Raw genomic sequence first — 23,264 nt, 5'->3', positions numbered from 1 at the left:
ATGAAAAAAAAATAGGGAGTCCCTGTATTTTCTGCTTTTTCCCTGTCTTGTGGCTTCCACAAGAAAAAAAAAGAAGTAAAAGGAAAAAACAAAAAAGGTTATAATAATGATATTTATTCTTATAGCTTGATTAGAAAGCATACTTCTTCCTCATCAAACAGTAACACCCAAAAGACTTGATTGTTAGTCTTTCACCAAATGCCAAAAAATCCTGGAAAATTCCCTTTTAAAGTAACACTATGTGCTTGCCTAATTTTCTTAATTCAATAGTATTAGAGAAATTGCCATTGGAAAGATTTTTTTTCAAAAATGTTATGTGCCAAAGAGGAGACTGTGATAAATCAGGGTTATTGTAAGAATTAGGCAAAATAATGTATAGAATAATAAGTGCCCAATAAATTCTGTTAAATCAAAATCTGCCATGATTTGAAGCAGCCTTCTTGAAAATAAAGGTTAGTTTATATGGATTTAACTATTCTAAATCCCATCTCTCCAGAGTTTAATATATATTGATGATAGATTGATTAGCAACTTTCTCAAAGATCTCATATAGTCTTTACCATCAGTAAAGACTACACATCAGTAAAAATAAAAAATCTTTACGAGGAAAAAAGATAACACCATTTATACCATTTCATAAATGACATGAATAAAGGAATAAACATGAATAACTTAGAATCATATGTTGTCATAGTGGCAGAAATTTTAGATATCACATTCTCTAACCCCACATTCTACAGTTGACAAATACTGAGGCCTACAGGTCCAAGGTCACAGAAACGATTAGTCACTGGACTCCACTATCCCAGTTGTCTTGGAGTTACATATGTTTTTGGGGGTAATTAACTAGAACTGAAATAAGCAAGTTTAGAAGATACATAGCCTTTCTTCTTCTGTCAGGTCAATTAGAAATTAGACAACAGGCAAAGGCGTTTCCCTAATACTAAATACTACCTCTAAATGGTATCCAGAGCCTTTACTCAAGTTCACTGGATTGTAATACATACACCTGGAAACAGGATTTTTAAACCTCTCTCTACAAACTTTTTAGACTACAACACAGAACTATGTCTGAAATGCAGGACACTGGTGGGGGGAAGGGGACCAAAGAGGGGGGAGGGGGAAACTGCACTTGTTCAGATTAATATAATTCTCTTTAAGGAATAAGCCAGTTAAAGCCTATCAGTTGAACTGTACAATATTTAAGAAAGAAAATACCTGTTAATGTAAGCTCTACTGTGTAACTTTTTAGTCAATACTACATGTGTTAAGCAATAACCATCAGAATGATTCCTAACTAAAGGGAGGAGCTCCTGGGATCATGGCGATGGGAGGCAGGACTCTGGACAGAGCAGCATGCGGGGGCTCGCATTGTGAATTTTAGCTCCAGATCCACTGCAAGAACAAACCAGCAATCCCGAGAGGACCCACAGACCCTCTGAAGGAAGCGGATTGCTCCTGCAGGCCCCAGGAGACCCCCAAATACTGTGAGTGCCCCAACTGTGCAAGTGGGAAAGGGAGACCTTCCTCTACTGAACACACACCCCCACTGCAGAAGCTGAAGGTCTGTTTGCTGGAGAAGTTTCTGACCTGACCTGCAGCTGTATCAAGTTAGAGAGCCTAGCGAATTACAGGGGTAGAGAATGCAGCAGAAAGACCTTGGGAGCTCCCTGGGTCCTTAAGTAGCCCATTCCTGCCTGGCACCACAAGGATCCATTGGGAGGGTAGCCAGAGGAGCAGGGGGTAAAACCCCACAGGGAAAGGAATTCTCTAGCCTAACTTTCTAACAATTTGAACGCGGTGAGAAGCCTGCTGGCCAGAACTTGGGGGAGGGTGCAAATCCAGCTCGCAGACTTCACAGGTGGAGGGAAGAACTAAAGCCCTTTTCTTTCACAGCTGAGAGGTGGATAGCCTCGGGGAAGTTTTCAAGCCCATCTAGCCCTCAGCCTGGAAACAGACTCCCAGCTGTTAGGGGGGACACGTAGGAGTGAGAGTGGCCCTTCGGTTTGCGTGGGAGCTGGGTGAGGGCTCTGACTGCTGGCTTTCCCCCACTTCCCTGACAACCTTAATGACTCAGGAGAGGCAGCCATAATCCTCCTAAGTACACAACTCCAGTAAACTGGGAATCTCACCCCCAATTCCCCACAGCAGCCGCAGCACGACCCAACCAAGGAGCGGCTGAGCTCAGACACACCTAGCCCCACCCCCACCTGATGGTCCTTCCCTATCCACCCTGGTAGCAAAAGACAAAGGGCATTTAATCTTGGGAGTTCTAGGGCCCTGCCCACCGCATATCTTTCTCTGTACTACTACAGCTGATGCTTTCTGGAAAGCGCCACCTCCTGGCAGGGGGCCAACCAGCACAAAAATGGAGCATTAAAACATTGCCAACCAGTACAAAAATAGAGCATTAAACCACCAAAGCTAAGGACCCTCACGGAATCCATTGCACCCTCCACCACCTGCACCAGAACAGGTGCTGGTATCCATGGCTGAGAGACCCACAGATGGTTCACATCACAGGACTCTGTGCAGACAACCCCCCAGTACCGGCCTGGAGCCAGGTAGACTCGCTGGGTGGCTAGACCCAGAAGAGGGACAACAATCACTGCAGTTCGGCTCACAGGAAGCCACATCCATAGGAAAAGGAGGAGCATACTACATCAAGGGAACAACCCGTGGGACAAAAGAATCTGAACAACAGTCTTCAGCCCTAGACCTTCCTTCTGACAGAGCCTACCCAAACGAGAAGGAACCAGAAAACCAACCCTGGTAATATGACAAAACAAGGCTCTTCAACACCCCCCCAAAATTTCTCTAGTTCACCAGCAATAGATCCAAACCAAGAAGAAATCCCTGATGTACCTGACAAAGAATTCAGGAGGTTAGATATTAAGCTAATCAGGGAGGGACCAGAGAAAGGTGAAGCCCAGTTCAAGGAAATCCAAAAAATGATACAAGAAGTGAAGGGAGAAATATTCAAAGAAATAGATAGCATAAAGAAAAAAAACAATAAAAAATTCAGGAAACTTTGGACACACTTTTAGAAATGCAAAACGCTCTGGAAAGTCTCAGCAATAGAACTAAACAACTAGAAGAAAGAAATTCAGAGCTCAAAGACAAGGTCTTCGAATTAACCCAATCCAACAAAGACAAAGAAAAAAGAATACGAAAATATGAACAAAGCCTCCAATAAGTCTGGGATTATGGTAAATGACCACACCTAAGAATAATCAGTGTTCTGAGGAAGAAGAGAATTCTAAAATCTTGGAAAACATATCTGGGGGAATAATTGAGGAAAACTTCCCTGGCCTTGCTAGAGATGTAGACATCCAAATACAGAAGCATAAAGATCACCTGGGAAATTCATTGCAAAAAGATCTTCACATAGGCACATTGTCATCAGGTTATCCAAAGTTAAGATGAAGGAAAGAATTTTAAGAGCTGTGAAACAGAAGTACCAGGTAGCCTATAAAAGAAAACCTACCAGATTAACAGCAGATTTCTCAGCAGAAACCCTATAAACTAGAAGGGATTGGGGCCCTATCTTCAGACTCCTCAAACAAAACAATTATCAGCCAAGAATTTTGTATTCAGCAAAATTAAGCATCACATATGAAGGAAAGACACAGTCTTTTTCAGACAAACAAATGCTGAGAGAATTCGCCATCACCAAGCCACCACTAGAAGAACTGCTAAAAGGAGCTCCAAGTCTTGAAACAAATCCTGGAAACACATCAAAACAGAACCTCTTTAAAGCATAAATGACACAGGGCCTATAAAACAAAAATGCAAGTTAAAAAGCAAAAACAAAACAACAACAACAACAAAAGTACACAGGCAACAAGGAGCATGATGAGTGCAACCATACTGCACATTTCAATGCTAACATTGAATGTAAATGGCCTAAATGCTCCACTTAAAAGATACAGAACCACAGAATGGATAAGAATTCACCAACCAACTATCTATTGCCTTCAGGATACTCACCTAACACATAAGCACTCACATACAGCAAAGGGGCGGGAAAAGGCATTTCATGCAAATGGACACCAAAAGCCAGCAGGGTATTCTTATATCAGACAAAACAAACTTTAAAGCAACAGCAGTTAAAAGAGACAAAGAGGGACATTATATAATGGTAAAAAGCCTTGTCCAACAGGAAGATATCACAATCCTAAACATATATGCACCTAACACTGGAGCTCCCAAATTTATAAAACAATTACTAATAGACCTAAGAAATGAGATAGCAACACAATAATAGTGGGGGACTTCAATACTCCAATGACCAGACAGGTCATCAACACAGAAGGTCAACGAAGAAACAATGAATTTAAACTACACCTTGGAACAAATGGACTTGACAGATATATACAGACATTTCATCCAACAACTGCAGAATATACATTCTATTCAACAGCACATGGAACTTTCTCCAAGATAGATCATATGACAGGCAACAAAACGAGTCTCAACAAATTTAAGAAAACTGAAATTATATCAAGCACTCTCTCAGACCACAGTGGCATAAAACTGGAAATGAACTCCAAAAGGAAGCTTCAAAACCATGCAAATACATGGAAATTAAATAACCTGCTGCTGAATGAGCATTGGGTCAAAAACGAAATCAAGATAGAAATTTAAAAATTCTCCGAACTGAATTACAATAATGACACAACCTATCAAAACCTCTGTGATAGAGCAAAGGTGGTGCTAAGAGGAAAGTTCACAGTCCTAAATGCCTACATCTAAAAGTCTGAAAGAGCACAATCTAAGGTCACACCTCAAGGAACTAGAGAAACTAGAACAAAGCAAACCCAAACCCAGCAGAAGAAAGGAAATAACCAAGATCAGAGCAGAACTCAATGAAATTGAAACAAACAAAATACAAAAGATAAATGAAACAAAAAGCTGGTTCTTTGAAAAGATAAATAAAATTGATATACCATTAGCAAGATTAACCAAGAAAAGAAGAGAGAAAATCCAAATAACCTCATTAAGAAATCAAATGGGAGATACTACAACTGACACCACTGAAATACAAAAGATCATTCAAGGCTACTATGAATACATTTACAGACATAAACTAGAAAGTCTAGAAGAGATGGATACATTCCTGGAAAAATACAATCCTCCTAGCTTAAATCAGGAAGAATTAGATACCCTAAACAGACCCAGTGAGATTGAAATGGTAATTTAATAATTACCACTAAAAAAAAAGTCCAGGACCAGACAGATTCATGGCAGAATTCTACCAATTTAAAGAATTGGTACCAATCCTTTTGACACTATTCCACAAGAAAAAGAGAGAACCCTCCCTAATTCATTATGTGAAGCCAGCATCACCCTAATATCAAAACCAGGAAAGGACATAACCAAAAAAGAAAACTACAGACCGATATCCTTGATGAACACAGATGCTAAAATCCTTAACAAAATACTAGCTAACCGAATCCAAGAACATATCAAAAAGATAATCCACCATGATCAAGTGGGTTTCATACCAGGGATGCAGGGATGGTTTAACATACATAAGTCAATAAATGTGATACACCACATAAACAGGATTAAAAACAAAAATCACATGATCATCTCAATAGATGCAGAAAAAGCATTCAACAAAATCCAGCATCCTTTATGATTAAAATTCTCAGCAAAATCGGCATACAAGGGTCATACCTTAATGTAATAAAAGCCCTCTATGATAAACCCACAGCCAACATAATACTAAATGGGGAAAAGTTGAAAGCATTCCCTCTGAGAATAAAACAAGACAAAGAAGCCCACTTTCCACTGTTCCTCTTTAACATAGTACTGGAAGTCCTAGCCAGAGCAATCGGACAAGAGAAAGAAATAAAGAGAATCAAAATCAGTAAAGAGGAAGTCAAACTTTCACTGTTTGCTGACGATATGATTGTTTACCTTGAAAACCCTAAGGACTCCTCTAGAAAGCTCACGGAACAGATAAAAGAATTCAACAAAGTTTCTGGATACAAGATTAATGTACATGAATCGGTAGCTCTTCTATACACCAACAGTGACCAAGTGGAGAATCAAATAAAAGAACTCAACCCCTTTTACAATAGCTCCAAAAAAAAAAAAAAAAAAAAAAACTTAGGAATACACCTAACAAAGGAATTGAAAGACCTCTACAAGGAAAACTACAAAACACTGCTCCAAGAAATCACAGATGACACAAACAAATGGAAACACATCCCATGCTCATGGATGGGTGGAATCAATATTGTGAAAATGACTATACTGCCAAAAGCAATCTACAAATTCAATGCAATTCCCATCAAAATACCACTATCATTCTTCACAGAATTAGAAAAAAAAAATCTAAAATTCATATGGAACCAAAAAAGAGCCTGCATAGCCAAAGCAAGACTAAGTGAAAAGAACAAATCTGGAGGCATCACATTACCTGATTTCAAACTATACTATAAGGCCATAGTCACCAAAATAGTGTGGTACTGGTATAAAAATAGGCACATAGACCAATGGAACAGAATAGAGAACCCAGAAACAAACCCAAATACCTACAGCCAACTGATCTTTGACAAAGCAAACAAAAACATAGAGTGGGGAAAAGACATTCTTTTCAACAAATCACGCTGGAATAATCGGCTAGCCGCATGTAGGAGAATGAAACTGGATCCTCATCTCTCACCTTATACAAAAATCAACTACCCATGTACTAAGGACTTAAACTTAAGACCTGAAACTATAAAAATTCTAGAAGACAGCATTGGAAAAACCTTTCTATACATTGGCTTAGGCAAGGATTTCATGACCGAGAACCCAAAAGTAAATGCAATAACAACAAAGATAAACAGCTGGGACCTAATTAAACTAAAGAGCTTTTGCATGGCAAAAGGAACAGTCAGCAGAGTAAACAAACAACCCACAGAATTGGGAGAAAATCTTCACAATCTATACATCTGACAAAGGACTAATATCCAGAATCTACAACAAACTCAAACAAATCAGTAGGAAAAAAACAATCCCATCAAAAAGTGGGCTAAGGACATGAATAGACAGTTCTCAAAAGATATATAAATGGCCAACAAACACATGAAAAAATGCTCAACATCACTAATGATCAGGGAAATGCAAATCAAAACCACAATGTGATACCATCTCACTCCTGCAAGAATGGCCATAATCAAAAAATCAAAAAACAGTAGATGTTGGTATGGATGTGGTGAACAGGGAACACTTCTGCACTGCTGGTGGGAATGTAAACTAGTACGGTCTCTATGGAAAACAATGTGGAGATTCCTTAAATAACTAAAAGTAGTAGAACTAACATTGGATCCAGCAATCCCACTACTGGGTATCTACTCAGAGAAAAAGAAGTCATTATTCGAAAAAGATACTTACACACATGTTTATAGCAGCAAAATTCACAATTGCAAAAATGTGGAACCAACCCAAATGCCCATCAATCAACAAGTGGATAAACAAACTGTGGTATGTAAGTATGTATGTATATGTGTGTGTGTGTGTATATATATTTTATATATATATATTTTATATATATATATTTTATATATATTTTATATATATATATATATATGATGGAATACAATGCAGCCATAAAAAGGAATGAATTAACAGCATCTGCAGTGACCTGGATGAGACTGGAGACTATTATTCTAAGTGAAGTAACTTTGGAATGGAAAACAAAACATCATATGTTCTCACTGATATGTGGGAGCTAAGCTATGAGGATGCAAAGGCATAGAATGATACATATTTAATGGGCTTTGTGGGATCAAATTCCTCTTGGAATTTAAAATACAGATCAGGGAAAGATATGACACTTAAAGTTCTAAATTAAATAACTGAATAAGAAAATTCATGAAAACCACTTTAACAATAATATAAATGGTATCACAAACTGAAATCTTCCATAAGACAAATCATGATCCCATATTTATTGACTACTCACCATACTTGGTGGTATGTTCAACTTTCATTGAATCTATTAACTTTAAAAGAAATGATAGCAGTTGTTTAGAGCCCAGGCCCTTCTTGACAAATACTGAACTTGCTTCTCTGAATAGCGCATTAAAGAGCATCTGACTAGAAGTTAAGATGTCATGTATTCTTAGGAAGTAAAGATTGTGGTCTCCAGTTCCGCAGATACTAACATTGGGACACCTTCAGGAAGGAAATGCTGTTAAGGCTTTTAACTACAGACCCTACAGAATCTTAGTAACAACTCATGCATGCCTCAATGGGAAAATGAATTCAGAGTTCCAACTTGAATTGCTAGCAATATATTTTGCCCCATTCTCCCCCAGCCCCCTGCCTGTCAGGGAGGGAGAAGAGATTCCTGCACCTTCAAGCCATTTGTGGTAGCTCCAACAATCTGGGGAAAGGGCTCCAAAAGTAGGATAGCAGCATGTAAGGCAAACAGTAAGCCAGTTACACGTGTTGAGGTAATCTCAGTACTTTGCCAGACCTTTATCCTGGGGAAGTCTCACAACGCAACACTCAAGTATACTGTAGTTTATTTTGTCTGTAAGGGCAAATCTTATGCATTCTAAACATTCTAAACAACCATCTTAGAAATGAGCCTCTGGAACACAGTCATATGTAAGATGTAACTGCCATACTCAAAACAAATTTTTTCAACTAATACTGAGGTAAGTGACAAGTTGACTGACAATAAAGGAAAACTGCCAGAGTTCGCATTTAATAAATTATTTTAAAATGAGAATCTATTCTACAATCAACTTTCAGAGAGTTAAACAATCTCTGGGTTAATGACCATATCACCTCCCTCAAAATTTTACAGATAAACTAAGGCAGACAGCGGTTAAGAGATTTCCCAAAAGTCAGAGGACTTAACAGCTAGGTCTGCAGAGTCCTGTCCAATGTTTTTCCTAATATTGCATACTATTTTTGACAGACTACTCACAACCAAACTATATCTTTCAGAATTCTACCTTTCAGAGCATTTTAGCGATTAGGTCTGGCACAACTTACAACTGTAATTAGACAGTTTTCTGTGTGGACAGGACAGAAAACTGACTAATTACAGCTGTACTTAGTGCCAACTCCCAAGCACGCCTCCAAGCACCACAAACTTCTCGCCCCCCACAAACTTCTCAAGATGTTTTACAGCTTTGTTATCTTTTTCCATGTTTCTACATTGCACACTTATACCAAAAAGTAAATGACTTGGAAAAAAAATGTTGCTCCTCTTGAAAAGAAGTATGTACATTTTAACAAGAAGTAACACCTTCAGCTCTAAAGAGCATCAGAAATTTCAGCATCAGAGGGTTAAGAATTGGCTCTGAACTAGATGTTCTATATTTAAAATGTGGGAATATAATAAGCCTTAACTAGTGAATATGGAAATAAATGGTTGTGCCGTTCCTATATTTATTCTATATTATGCATTTAGGCTAAGTTAAAGTAGAAAAATGCGTTTAATGAAATATTTCCAATTTATGTAGAATTGTGTAAAGAAAACTAAAAAAAAAACATGTATAACAGCAGTAAAGCAGTAGTTCTGGGGGAAGAATGGAAATCTAAGACAGCAATGGCCCAGAAAAGTGTACATATTTTTTTTTTTGCATTTCAGGGTGTCATTAAACAACATTGTCTATTTCCCTACCCCTCTCCCCAAGCCCATGAAATCTTGGTTAACATGCCATTCTGGCTGCCTTGAAACCTGGGGCGTTGACCTAGCGAGGAGAGGTTATTCTGGCTCCTTGCAGGACAAAGCTGGCCAGGAAATAAAGGAAACTCAGGCACAGGGCAGCCAGGCAAAATTTTAATAGAAATTCAGAGGAAGTCACACTAAAACGCACCAAACTTAAGCCTTTCAACAGGTAGTTCATTTTTCCTAAAAACAAACAAATTCGGCAACCAGGTATGTCAGGAAGAACCTGTGTTTGGCCCTGAGCACCGTAAAAGGGTAGAAATTCTGAGATATTGTAGTTATAGAGAGAGAGATGGCATTTAAAGGAACTATGAAGGTTCATCCAGGTAAATCATCTCCCCGGCTTTCTATCCCTGTTAGAAGGAATGTGCTAGATGTTTTACACTGACTACTACATCCCTCCTCAAAACAGACCTTTGGATTTTTATAGCATGATGATGATGATGATAATCTAGCTAACACCTACAGTGATTAATTACTACACATCAGGCACTACTGTAAGCACTCTAGGTAAGTAGAGTAGTTAGTTTAATCCTGCTAACAATCTCCTAAGTAACATTATTATCCCTAGTTGACACATATTGGAAACTGAAGCACAGTAAGGTTAGGTCATTGCTCAGTCACGGAGTTACTAAGTGTCAGGGCCAGGATTCAGACTCATGCAATCCCTTTGTACTCTATACACAAATTTCTATTCTCCAAAGCAAACATTGACTTCTCTCTCCAATAAGCCAGCTCTTCCTTCTTCATTCCTCTTTCAGTTAATGGCCCCTACCCATTACTGAGGTGAGAAACCAGAATAGCACTTCATCTAGCGCCTAGTCAATTCTCCCTCTCTGCATCTGCTGCTCTATGACCGTGGGTGCTCGACTTCCTCTTTCTAAGCCTCAGTTTCTCATCTATAAAACTGAGTTCATAAGAGTACCTGCAGTTGTTGTGAATATCAACATTAAACGAGATAACTCATGTAAAATGCATAGCACAGTGCCTGGCAGACTGCAGGAAAATCAATAATTATTAGATATTATCATCATCACCTTGAATCTGGTCCTTCCCTTCTAATCTTACACCTAAGCATCCATCCTTAGACCTTCAACTCCCCTCTTACTTGCAATACTAACAACCTCCTACTTGATCACACTGTCTGGTCTATTTTTTGTCTAATCTAAATATACAACCACTAAAAATGTTACTCATATCCCTTGGAATGACAAACATCCCTCCAATTCATAGGGAAGAGGATCCCAACTGCTTATTATCAAAGTATGCAATATCTGCTACAATTTAGCTTTTCCAAACTCCCAACACATAACACATTGTACCACCTGTAATTCCTTCAAAGGGTACACACTTTCTCAACTAATTTTTTATCATGTTGCTATGGAAATTCCCATTAATTCCCAATTAATTACTTTTCCACATGCCTCTATCTTATCACTCATCACACTGTACTATATTGTTTCTTTTAAAACTAGATTATACTTTTCTTAAGAAAGGAAACCAGATCTTATTTGATCAGAAAAATATGAGCATCTAACACAATACCACAGATATAAGAGTTCAATAAATAAACACCAGTTCATTTAATACTAACTTTGATAGAAAACATTTTAATATTCGAATACCTTCAGGAAATGTTCCCCCAGGTAAGGCTCTGAGAAATAGACACATTTACAAAAGCCATTCTCTATTCCACAATAAGCATTTAAGCCACTACCGAAACACCTTAAAAATCTTACCAAACATTTTTCATATTAAAACCAAAAACCTTCAGCAATAAAATTTTGTATGCTTATTCATACTATGTTTAAGATAATTCAAAGCATACAGTTTAAAAGTTCTTGAAAATCAATTATAAGCATGATAGTTTTCCATACCTCCTGAGGAATGCTAAAAACAGCTTGGAGCCTTATCCTAAATGTGAAATGAAAATAATAAAAATAATTTATGTAGCTGTACTATAATAATAAACTTTTTTCATATATATTTTGCGTAAGGTTAAAGATTCTGCAAAATAAGTTTTAGAAAATTCTGCAAAATAAGTTTTAGACATACTGAACACAGATATTTATAAGCTTTAAATATACCTTGCATGTATAGATAGCACGTTTCCTCTTATTTCATAATTCTTAAGACACAAAAAATTAGCTTCCCTTCAAAAGAAAGAAAAAATAATAATTGAGGCAGTCAATTACAGAAAAATGTGTTTACTGTTATAAAACATTTCACACCAAGAAAGATAACCACGAGTTCAAACTGAGATCTGGTGGCTGAATCTATTGTTCTATAAACATGTGTGGAGATGTACAGTTAGGGGAGCAGGGCACAGAACAGAAATAAGAAAGGAATATACATAAATATTTTCTGAGCAAAGGCATTTCAAATTCCGCCCACATAATTTTTTTCCCTACCACACTGGGTAGTTTCTATCATACTGGGTAGTTTCTATCACTGTGGTCTAAATGTAGACTTGTATAAAGAAAAAGGGTTAAAGGGTTAAAATAAGCAAATTACATATTGAAAACCAAACACTATGGGTTTCTATGATGCACAGGCATCTTTTGGTTATGAGATCACTTTCTTAAAATACATTAAAATTTTCAAAAGTTTGATAGTATAACAGAAAGAATAGTAGACTAAAAGTCAAGAGATTCTCGGTTTGTTTTGCCTTGTTCTCTTTAGGATCTCAGGCAAGGTGCTTAACCTTTCTGATGCCCATTATTCTTACAGATATTTAAAAAACAAAAACTAGATGATCTCTAAATGCCTCTTTGGGTTGTGAACTTTTATAAGAGTACAACATTCAGAAAATGTAGTAAGTATCAAGACTAATTTAAGATTAAAATTATACATCTTGAATGTTTCCTTAAACTGTGCATAATCAGGTTTTATCAAAACTGAGTTCTGTTTTTTAAAAAATAAGGTGAAGAGAAAACAAATATATTTCAGTAATGTGGAGCAAATGACTTTAGAAACATTCTCTAAAATGTTTAAATAAGGCTAATAGAGAAATATTTCAAGAATAATTACCAGTATTACTGTCTTTGGAAGCATCATTAAGCAGAAATTCAGGAAATGGCAAAAGATTTTAATCTTGAACAAACTCTAAGTCATAATGCAGTAAAGGTACAATGAAGTCTAGACACTTAAATACGAAAAGTAGGATAAGAGTGAGCTGATGGATATAAGCAGCTCTTACAAGTTACACAGGATACACTGATTTTTTTTCCGAGATGGAATCTCACTCTTGTCACCCAGGCTGGAATGCAGTGGTGCGATCTCAGCTCACTGCAGCCTCCACCTCCTAAGTTCAAGCGATTCTCGTGCCTCAGCCTCCTCAGTAGCTGGGATTACAGGTGTGCGTCACCACACCTAGCTAATTTTTTGTATTTTTAGTAGAGATGGGGTTTCACCATGTTGGCCAGGTTGGTCTTGAACAACAGGCATAAACCAGAGCCATCTTAGGTAAATCAAGATGTTTGGTCATACCAGTGATAAGTAACCAGAGAAGCTATCACCTTAGAAATGGTTGTGGATGTTGAGAATAAGTGAATTGAGCCCTCAACTAGATGGGCATGAATGGAGATTACTAGCCTAAGATGATTTTCTCTAGTCACATAATATTGCCCTGAAATATCATGGGCTATTTCTTCTGGGTACATCTTCCTATATAAGGATCTTGGGATTTGAAGAAAGTTCTAGATTCATCTCTAGATGAACATTCAGAAGTCATTAACATACAGGTGGTATACGAAAGCTTAGAAATAGATGAGATCATCAAAGGAAAGCACAAAGAAAGAGAAGTCAGGAGGAGGAGAGAATCCAGAGGCTCACCAACATGAAGGAGCTGGCAAAGAAGAATCCAGCCAAGAAGACTGAGAAGGAGTGGTTAAGAGGGGTAGGAGGAAAACCAAAAAAGAGGGGTGTGTGTCTGTGTGTGTGTGCTTGCGTGTGCACACAGGTGTATATATACACACACACACACAAACATGTATATATACACACATAAACATATGTAAATACACACACACACACACACACATATATATATATAATTTCACAAGCCAAGAGAGAAGAGAGGGTTAAGAAATGAATGGTTAATATTTTCATATGCCTCACACTGTGGGCCAGGAAGACAAGTCAGTATTCTCCTAGTTTCCCAAGATGACTTGTGAGTCATTGCTATTCGATTTTATCCACTTTTAAGATTACATTATAGCTATATTTATAGTTGTCACCTACTGACTTTTGAGTCAGCCATCTCCATTTACTGAGAATTTTGTCATATAACTATCTTCCTTTCCACACAGAAGCTATATATTCTGGGGACTTCATTATCCATAAGAACAATTAATCCCAACACACAAGACTTAAAGCTCTTTGCCTTCTTCTTCTTCAATGACCCCTACTTTGCAGAAGGCTAGCATGGTTTAGTAGTCAGGCATAAGTGCTTCAAAGCTAGAAGGACTCAGAAAGACCCAGGTACTTCGTAGCTGTGAGTCTTAGGAAAAGTTACTTAATCTCACTGAGCTCCAGTCTCCTCATCTGTAAAACGTTGATACTAATATGTGAAACATAAGCATGATAACCTATGGAAAATATTTACTATAGTGACTACTACACAGTGTTCAATGAATAGTAGTTTTTATTAATATTAATATTGTTATAATTAGCACTATTAATCTTGGCTATCCACCCATCATTGGTAATTCTTTGGCCCTTATCATCACCTGAAACTGCTAACTCCAGAATCTTAAATTGAGAATTCTCACAACATATGTGCCAATTTTTCCATCTCTAGTACTCTTTTATTTCCATTAATCCCCAACTCATTTAGATTCTTCATCTTCTTCATTATCCACATTTACCAGCCTTGTCTTGGCTTGGCTTTGTTCCTTAATAAGCAGGATTCCTATGGCTCAACCCTTCAATTAGCAGCCTCATTACCACTCCCTATTCCTTGACTTCCCACTACCCCCTACTCAAGTTTTCCATCACACCTTCCCTTCCAATCTCAATCCAGGTTCGGTCTACTTGTTTTCTGCATTGTTATGGGTGTGGGGAAGGGGAGTGGTCCAGGTTCAGTCTATTTGTTTTCTGCATTGTTATGTGGGGCAGGGAAGGGGAGTGGGGGCAGGCAGGCTGCTGGAGAACACTGCTTAACCATCCTGTTGGCCTCTGTACATTTGTGATTTCAAGCCTGGAAGGGTATTCATCATGATTCAGCAAAGAGGTCACATGCCCCTAGTTAAGTCCCTTTTCCAATCTCAATAGTAACTTTTCTTTTCCCCTCAAGCATACTCCAACCCATGTTCTTCCTTCTCAATCTCAGCAGATAATCTTGCTTCACAGAGAAAAAGAGATGCCATCCTGGATACTAACTTATATCTACCCCATTTCCTTTTCATTTTTAAACAGGAAGATACATCATTCCTCTTCTTCAGGGTAACTCTTTCATTTGTCCTCCTGGACCTGACTCTTCCATTTCCTCCCATTACATTTGATCAATTATCTTCTATCTCTTGTGACCTCAATTTTCTTCCTCTTCAATGGTCCCTTTCCCTCAACCCACTGAAGTGTCCTTGGCTTCTCCATCCTTAAAACAAACAAACCTTCCCAATGATCACATCTACTTCCTCAAGCTTCTACCCACTAACCTCCCTTCATTACCAAAAGTATTTGAAAGAATATATTTACTGAATAAATGAAAATTGTTTTATTGGGTTTAGGCTTCTCTCCTGAGCACCAGGCCTTTTTTTAAAAAAAAAAAAAATGTATTTATATCTGACTCAGTTTCAACAAAGGAAATAAAACAGCTAATTCCACCAAACTGAAGAAAACTGATGGATTTCACATCTCCAAATCCACTCCTCCACCCGTATTTTTTAAATTACGAGTAATTATCTGCATCACCATTCACCCTCAGACAATCTAGAATCTTTAAAGCCTGCTTTGATTCCTCCCTCTCCTTTACCCATAACTACACGAGGCCTTTCTAAAATCTCTCACATCTGTCCCCTTGGTGCCTTCCTGGGATTATTACTGTTGAGGTCTTTCTCATCTTACACTAATAGAAAGGGATGTTGTGAGGGTTAAATAAAATAATAAATGGGAATGTACTCTGTAAGTTATAAAGTACTATACAAAGATTATCATACAAATACTATTACATCTTTGGCAAAGTAAGCATGAAGTTAGCTTAATATGACTTGTTCTTAAACAAATTCTGGGTCTTAGTAATCAGTGCTTTCTTTTCTAATTACAAATCACTAAGCACTTGGCAAGCTGGTCTACAGTTTTTCTAGGAATCAATCAGTGTCAAGATTTTCAATATACAGTTTCTGGACTTTACCTTCCTCTCTCTCCATTTTTAAATGTAAAATATGCAATTCTTCAGGTTTCTGGCAAAAACCTTCTATCCTCTTTTTTAAAAAATGACTTTATTTTTTAGAAGAGTTTTAGGTTCACAGCAAAACAGAGAGGGAATTACAGAGTTTCCATGTATACCCTGCTCTCTCACACATGTACAGCCTCCCCAACTATGGACAGCCCCCCTAAACTGGTACATTTGTTATAATCAATGAACCTACACTGACAGGTCATTATCACCCAAAGTCCACAGTTTACATTAGGATTCACTCTTGATGTTGTATATTCTATGGGTTTCGACAAATGTATAATAACTTGTAGCCACCACTGTAGTATCTACAGAATAGTTTCACTGCCCTAAAAATCTTCTGTGCTCTGCGTATTCATCCCTCCTTCTCTTCACCACTAATCTTTTTACCATCTCCATAGTTTTGCCTTTCCCAGAATGCCATACACTTGTAATCATAAAGTATGAAGACTTTTCAGGTTGCCTTTTTTCACTTACTGATATGCACTGAAGATTTCTCCATGTCTTTTCATGGTCAAGCCACTTTTAAACACAACTTTACAGGTATAACTCACATGTAACAAACCACATGTTTAAAGTGCATAATTTGATACGTTTCAACATATGTGTACACCCATGAAACCATCATCAAATCAAGATAGTAAACATATCTAGTACCCCCTGAAGTTTCCTAGTACGCTGCTGTTCTCCCTCTTTCCTGCCCCTTCCCTCTGTAACTTATCTCCAGGCCAGCACTGATCTGCTTTCTTCCATTATAGATTAATAGGCATTTTCTAGAATTTTATAAATGGAACAATGCAGTATGTACTGTTTTTTTCTTTTTGTTCTGGCTTTTTTTCGGGCTGTGTAATTATTTTGAGATTTATCCATGTTGTGTGATCTAAAGTTCATTCCTTGTTATTGCTAAGTAGTAATCTGTTATATAAACATTGCTTTTTAAAGATGAGTGGCAGTAGTTTTATAAACATTTCTAATATGTGTAGTACTCTACCCTGTTGTTCATTTATTTCTTCCATTCAGTTAAAATAGTGAAAAGCTCTCTTATGTCCTCATCCATTTTATGTTTTAATTTCATATTTCAATGGAACAATGACTAGCCTTTTGAAAATTATTTGATTCCTTTCTTGATTAAGATGATCAATTTTAAGCATTAATCTTTCATGTTATCAGGTAAGATTTTTGTTTTTCAGCAGTTAGACCTGGAAAGCCTTCAACATTTCCAAACGTATTGGACCTTTCTCATTACTGTAAACAAAGTTGGGGGATTAAGAGTTACAAAACCAAACACTGGTGAGACACAGCAGCAAAATAAAATAATATCAAAGACAATACAGTGTCCTCAAAGACTCCAAGATCAGTTTATAATTATTAATCTGACAGATTTTTATACATTTTAAAGATATATTTAGGTTGAAAATCCATTTTAAAAAATTAGCTTATTTCCTGGTTCTTAAAGTGTAGACCTTAAATTCCAGAAGACTGATATATACACATATATGTTTTGTTTGTTCTGTTTAGAGATGACATGTTGCTGTGTTGCCCAGACTGGACTCGAACCAGGCTCAAGCGATCCTCCCACCTCAGTCTTCCAAGTAACTGGGACTATAGGCACAAGCCATGGCTCCTGGCTTCGGAGACTGATAGACTTTTTATCCGAGTTTTACATGGCAAATTCTATTGCTACAAATACTATATAATTTGATTTAAAAGATCTTCATTTAACATGTGATGGCCCATTTATTTCAAGCCATCTTTACTGAAACAAAAGAATTAAGCTAATTCCTGCATATTACTAACTTACCAGTGTTAAATGAAATTTATAGGAGGTCATTGGTTTAGACTGAGCTCCTCCTGCACTAGGGACAACAGATCAAATCAAAATGGAGTCACTCATGCTGAAGTTCCACTTCACCAAGTCAAAACTAAGTTGTTTATCTGACCTTCCAAGCAACCAGGAGAGACAGTTAGTAGTCAAATCCCAAACAGGCCAGTTGATATGATATGATATGATATGACTGACATAAGGGAGTCCCATCTGCTTTAACCCTAATAAGAAAAGTAACTTTAAATGACCAATTTGCTTTTTCTTTCTGTTTCTGTTTTCCTCACCCCTTTTCAGTCTATACGGTAGTACCCCTTAATCCACAGATTCATTTTCCAAGGTTTCAGTTATCTGAGGTCAACTGTGGACTGAAAATATTAAATGGAAAATCCCAGAAATAATTCAAAATTTCAAATTGCACCCTGTTCTGAGTAGCATGATGAAATCTCATCCTGCTCTATAGTGTACATAGGATTCAGTACTATCCACCAATTCAGGCTTCCACTGGGGAACTTAGAACTTATCTCCCCAAGGCCGGGTGCAGTGGCTCATGCCTGTAATCCCAGCACTTTGGGAGGTGAAGATGGACAGATCCCTTGAGGTCAGGAGTTCGAGACCAGCCTGGGCAACATGGTAAAACCCCAACTCTACTAAAATTACAAAAATTAGCCGGGCATGGTGGCAGGCACCTGTAGTCCCAGCTACTCGGGAGGCTGAGGCAGGAGAATCACTTGAACCTAGGAGCTGGAGTTTGCAGTGAGCTGAGATCACCCCACTGCATTCTGGCCTGGGCAACACAGCAAGACTCCATCTCAAAACAAACACATACACACACACACACACACACACACACACACACACATATCCCTTCAAGATAAAGTGAGACTACCATAAAACCAACCACTTCTGCTCGGCTCATCAGAACACTTGTTCTATTTTATAGAATGAAGTGTTGCCTGATTCTACAATGGCAAAGGTGAAGTAAGATCTTTAAGCTAAATTTGTTGTAATTTTGTCTTTTGACATTACAAAGCATTAAAAATGAGTCATTTCCTTTGTAATTTTGCAAATGGCCAAGTAAAGCCACACTTGATAACATTTTAGGGCTTAAAAAAAATCTTGAACTTGGCCCGGCACGGTGGCTCACGCCTGTAATCCAGGCACAGTGGGGGCCAAGGAGGGCAGATCACGAGGTCAGGAGATTGAGCCCATCCAGGCTAACACAGTGAAACCGCACCTCTACTAAAAACACAGAAAATTAGCCAGGCGTGGTGGCACACACCTGTAGTCCCAGCTACCCTGGAGGCCGAGGCAGGATAATTGGCTGAACCTGGGAGGTGGAGGTTGCAGTGAACCAAGATCCTGCCTCTACACTCCAGCCTGGGTGACAGAGCGAGACACTGTCTCCACGGAAATCTTTAGTAAAAGGCGAAAGATTTATACGATTCGAAGAGAAACCAGAGAATGACTCTGTCTAAAAAAAAAAAAAAAAAAAAAAAATCTTGAACTTAAGCCAGCAACAAGATAATTCAGGAAAAGATTAATCAGATGAAGGTGTTCAAGTTAAATACAGCAACAGACCAAAAAGGTACTCTGAAATTCTGGACTATATGGCTCTCTCTACAACTGAAGCTAACAAACACATTATGTGAGTGCAAGCAAACAAAAATAAAACTACAATTGGCAAAAGAATGACTAGGTTGGTCCAAAAGAACTAAGAAGAAAATAATCATGAAATCAAAGTTGGCAGTTTATGGGTGAAATTTTTAACCCCCTGGTATAGTCAAGGTAACGTAAAAAGTGTCTTCAAAACAAAGTCACTTGCGTTTACTACTAATAATCTCAGCTTTGACAAAAATTCTTTGCTTAGCCAAACTTACTTAGGCTTTTGAATTTTCTGTGAGGCCCATCTGTGCACTTCCTTGTAAAATCCAGTATTAGCAAAGAACCCTGCTAAGTCTGTTTAGCATAACATCCTGGATATCTAATCATCCTAAATATCTGATCAGGTTCCTCATCCTCCACCATTCCCCAGGTAATGTCTGATTGCCCTGGCCTGTCTTCAGCAAGAATCCCGTTAGGTCGGCTTAGCCAGAATCCCCCTTAACCCTGATGTTTCCTTTTAGCAATTTTCCATCCACGATCTCCACACTGCTGCTTGGCTATAAATTCGCATTTTCCCATGCTGTATTCGGAGTGGAGCCCAGTCTCCCTCCCCTACCGCAGGGCCCCACTGCAGAGGTCTCTATATCTATTGAGATGGTTCTCAATAAAGTCTTACTTACCATTCTTAAACAAGTATCATTGAATAATTTTTTTCTTTAAAAACGTGGATGTCTAATTTTATTGTCTTCTAACCAACTTCCACCCTTCTCCCCACCAAACCTACTCCTCTCGTAAACCTAATCTCAGTACACAAGTACCCCATCTTTCTACTTGTTTGGAACTAAATTTTGGTGTCTTTTACATCTCTACCCTCAATTTATCCTGAAATCAATAACCTCTCACCACCTCCACCAATTCCACTCTGGTCCAAGCTACATTATCTCTGGCCTGGATTAGGGCAACAGTTCCGGACTGGTATCCCAGCTTCTGCTCCTGCTCAACCCTTCCCCTACAACAAAGTCTATTCTCCATCCAGCGCCCAGAATGATCATTTTTAAAAGGCAAGCCTGGGGCTGAGTGCAGTGGCTCATGCCTACAATCCCAGAATGCTGACACGCCAAGGTGGATGGATCACTTGAGCCCAGGAGTTTGAGACCAGCCTGGGCAACATGGCGAAACCCCATCTTTACAAAAAATTAGCCTGGCATGGTGGGTGATGTGTGCCTGAAGTCCCAGTTACTTCAGAGGCTGAGGTGAGAGGATCACCTGAGCCTGGGAAGTCGAGGCTGCAGTAGGTTGTGATCGTGCCACTGCACTCCAGCCTGGGAGACAAAGTGAGATCCTGACTCAAAACTAAAAATAAAAGGTAAGGTTCTTTACTTAAAGAGTGGACTCCCCTTTTTACTGAGAGTAGAAACTCAAGTCCTTAAAAGGGCCTACGAGGCCTTATACAGTCTAATCTCCCACCACACTAACCTCTTTGACTTTACTTCTACTCCTCTTTGCTTTCTCCACCACAGCCAAATCCGCCTCTCTGCTGTCCTCAAACATGCCCAGCACACAGGGCTTCTGCAAGCCCTTCTGCCTTCCTCTCTGCTAGCACATCCTTCCCTCAGCGAGGTGCATGGATTATCCCTCACTTACTTCTGGTCTTGGCTCAAACGATATCTTTTCTAGGAAGCTTTCCCTGGCTGCCTCTAGTTAAAATTGCAAACCTCTCTCCCGGTTCCCTGCCCTCCCTCTTCCCTGCTTTTTCTCTGTAGTACTTAACACTATCTGACACAGCACATATTTTATTTGTTTATTATCTGAGGTCCCCACTAGAATATAAGCTCCATGAAGGAGCAAATATTTATGTTTTCTTAGAAAAGTATCTGACACGCAGTAGGTGCTCAATAAATATTTACTAAATACATATATATAATGATATAGTTTGTGAAGTATTTTCATGTAAATTAAATTACAGCAATTCATTCTTCCTTATGCCCTCTCTTCTCCAAATTCTCCAACCTTTGTAGTAACAATATGGATGACAGCAAAGAGCTATCAGAAAAAGAGTTGTTGGCTACTTAACAAAGCTCTTTAAAACAGATACCCCATATTAATCAACTACATCTATAAATTGAAAGCTCAAAGTCAACATCTTTATTAGCATAGGGAATCTAGGCGTGGAATTTTAAAGTAATAGCGCAGAAGAGCAAAGAAGCATCAGGAAGAAAAGTCTAATTCATTCTGTCCTATCAATCTGTTAAACAAACAACAGGAAAATGCAACCTGCATTTGATCTTCAAGGAAACACTGGCCCAAATTCAACACGAACGCATTCAACACAAGATTCGACTCCCTTAAAATTTTCTATCTGCTTAAAACAAACCCCATTAACTATCAAGTGCCGTCGCTGGGTGTGTATGGTCTGCTGAGCTGATCGGGGATGTTTTGTTATGTTTTGTTTAACCAGATAAGAATTAGCGTTAAGGAAACGTTTCTTAAAGCCTCTGTATCCCCTGGACCATTAAGCAACCCCTTCGTTGGGCTTTACACTGTGGTACCGGGGTCTTCTTGGGTAATTTCCCAGCTTATTTAACCCATCAGAAGCGAAGGGGCATCTCAGTCAGGCTCCAGTGATGCCGGAGACAGACGGCAGATGTCTCAGGGGATACCCTGGAAAGAGAGGCTCTCGCCCAGTCAAAGGGTGTCACGGACAGGAGGAAAGAGCGGACCGAGGCGCACGGTGGAGGTGACAGGTGGGCTAGCGCCGCAGGGCAAGAGCGCGGGGAGTGACCGGCTGGGTGGTGGCGCGGAAACCGTCAACTCCCATCGTCAACCTGACAGCTTGGGCCCAGCTGGGCTGAGTAGTGCAGCGGCACAGGATCAAAAAATAAAATAAAGGTAGCAACACACCGCCGTCAGCCTGCTCGACCTCGCCCCCCGCGCGCTGCGAAATAAAGTTAGTGCCCAGTGGCCGCTGCAATGGCCCACAGGGGCCCAGCCGAGCTCCCGCCCGCGGCTCGGCGGCTGTCAAAGGCGGCCCGGCGCCGCGAGGAGAAGTCCCAGAGCCCAGAAGCCAGAGAGGACGCCCCGAGCTGGTGCGTCAGGCCGAGTGCCCTCGCGCCCTCAGCCCGGCGGCCCCAGCCCTCAACCCAGACTGACTGCCACCAGCCCCAAACCGCCTCCCCTCCAGGCCACGCAGAGGGGCCGGGACCCGGAACCTTCTGCCGGCAGCGTCGGCGCCCTGCGGCCGCCTTTACCTGGTCTGTGGCAGCTGCGGCCGCCGCGCACTCCCCCTTCTCCCGGAGAACCCCGAGCCGACTCCGCTGCCGCCGCCGCCGCGCACTCCCCACCCCCGCCCGCCCAGGTAACCCAGGAAACCGAGAACACCACCCCCTCCCTCCCCTTGTCCGGACCAAGACCCGCTCGTCTGCGCGTGCGCCCTTGGCTCCGCCTCGCGCGTGTAAGCCCCGCCTCCTCTGGGAGGGCAGCGCCGGCGTCGCAGGGGTGACGCGTGGAACCGCCAAGCCAATAGGGAAGGCAGTGGGGCGGGCCGACCCGCGGGGTTGCGGCCGCGGCCCGGTCTGGGTTTCTCAGCGGTCGGGGGGTCGTACCCTGGGTCCGCATCTCCTCCCAGGGCTCTGCGTAGTGGGCTGGGTCAGACCCTGGGGAGTGCGAGCACCGTTTGAGAAGCACCAAACACAAGCGCATCGTCCGCCTCTTCCATTCAACACAGACTGTCAACCTGTCCCATTGTGTAGGTCTAG

The 23,264-nt window shown here is 39.8% G+C and overlaps 1 protein-coding gene and 1 pseudogene across 1 annotated transcript in view; both read right to left on the bottom strand.

The window, feature by feature from the left end:
* Positions 1 to 22,954, bottom strand: part of LYST (lysosomal trafficking regulator) — a 213,551-nt gene extending 190,597 nt beyond the window's left edge. The window contains exon 1 of the mRNA XM_054448938.2: positions 22,758 to 22,954. The gene's annotated coding sequence lies outside the window, so the exon portion shown is untranslated. The remainder of the gene's footprint in view (positions 1 to 22,757) is intronic.
* On the bottom strand, positions 19,308 to 19,357 carry LOC129022930 (U5 spliceosomal RNA; annotated as a pseudogene).
* Positions 22,955 to 23,264: the final 310 nt, after the last annotated feature.

This window comes from Pongo pygmaeus, chromosome 1, assembly GCF_028885625.2.
Source record: "Pongo pygmaeus isolate AG05252 chromosome 1, NHGRI_mPonPyg2-v2.0_pri, whole genome shotgun sequence".
NCBI lineage: Eukaryota > Metazoa > Chordata > Mammalia > Primates > Hominidae > Pongo > Pongo pygmaeus.
The sequence above is the reverse complement of the archived record's forward strand: the minus strand, read 5'-3'. Positions and strand labels throughout refer to the sequence as shown.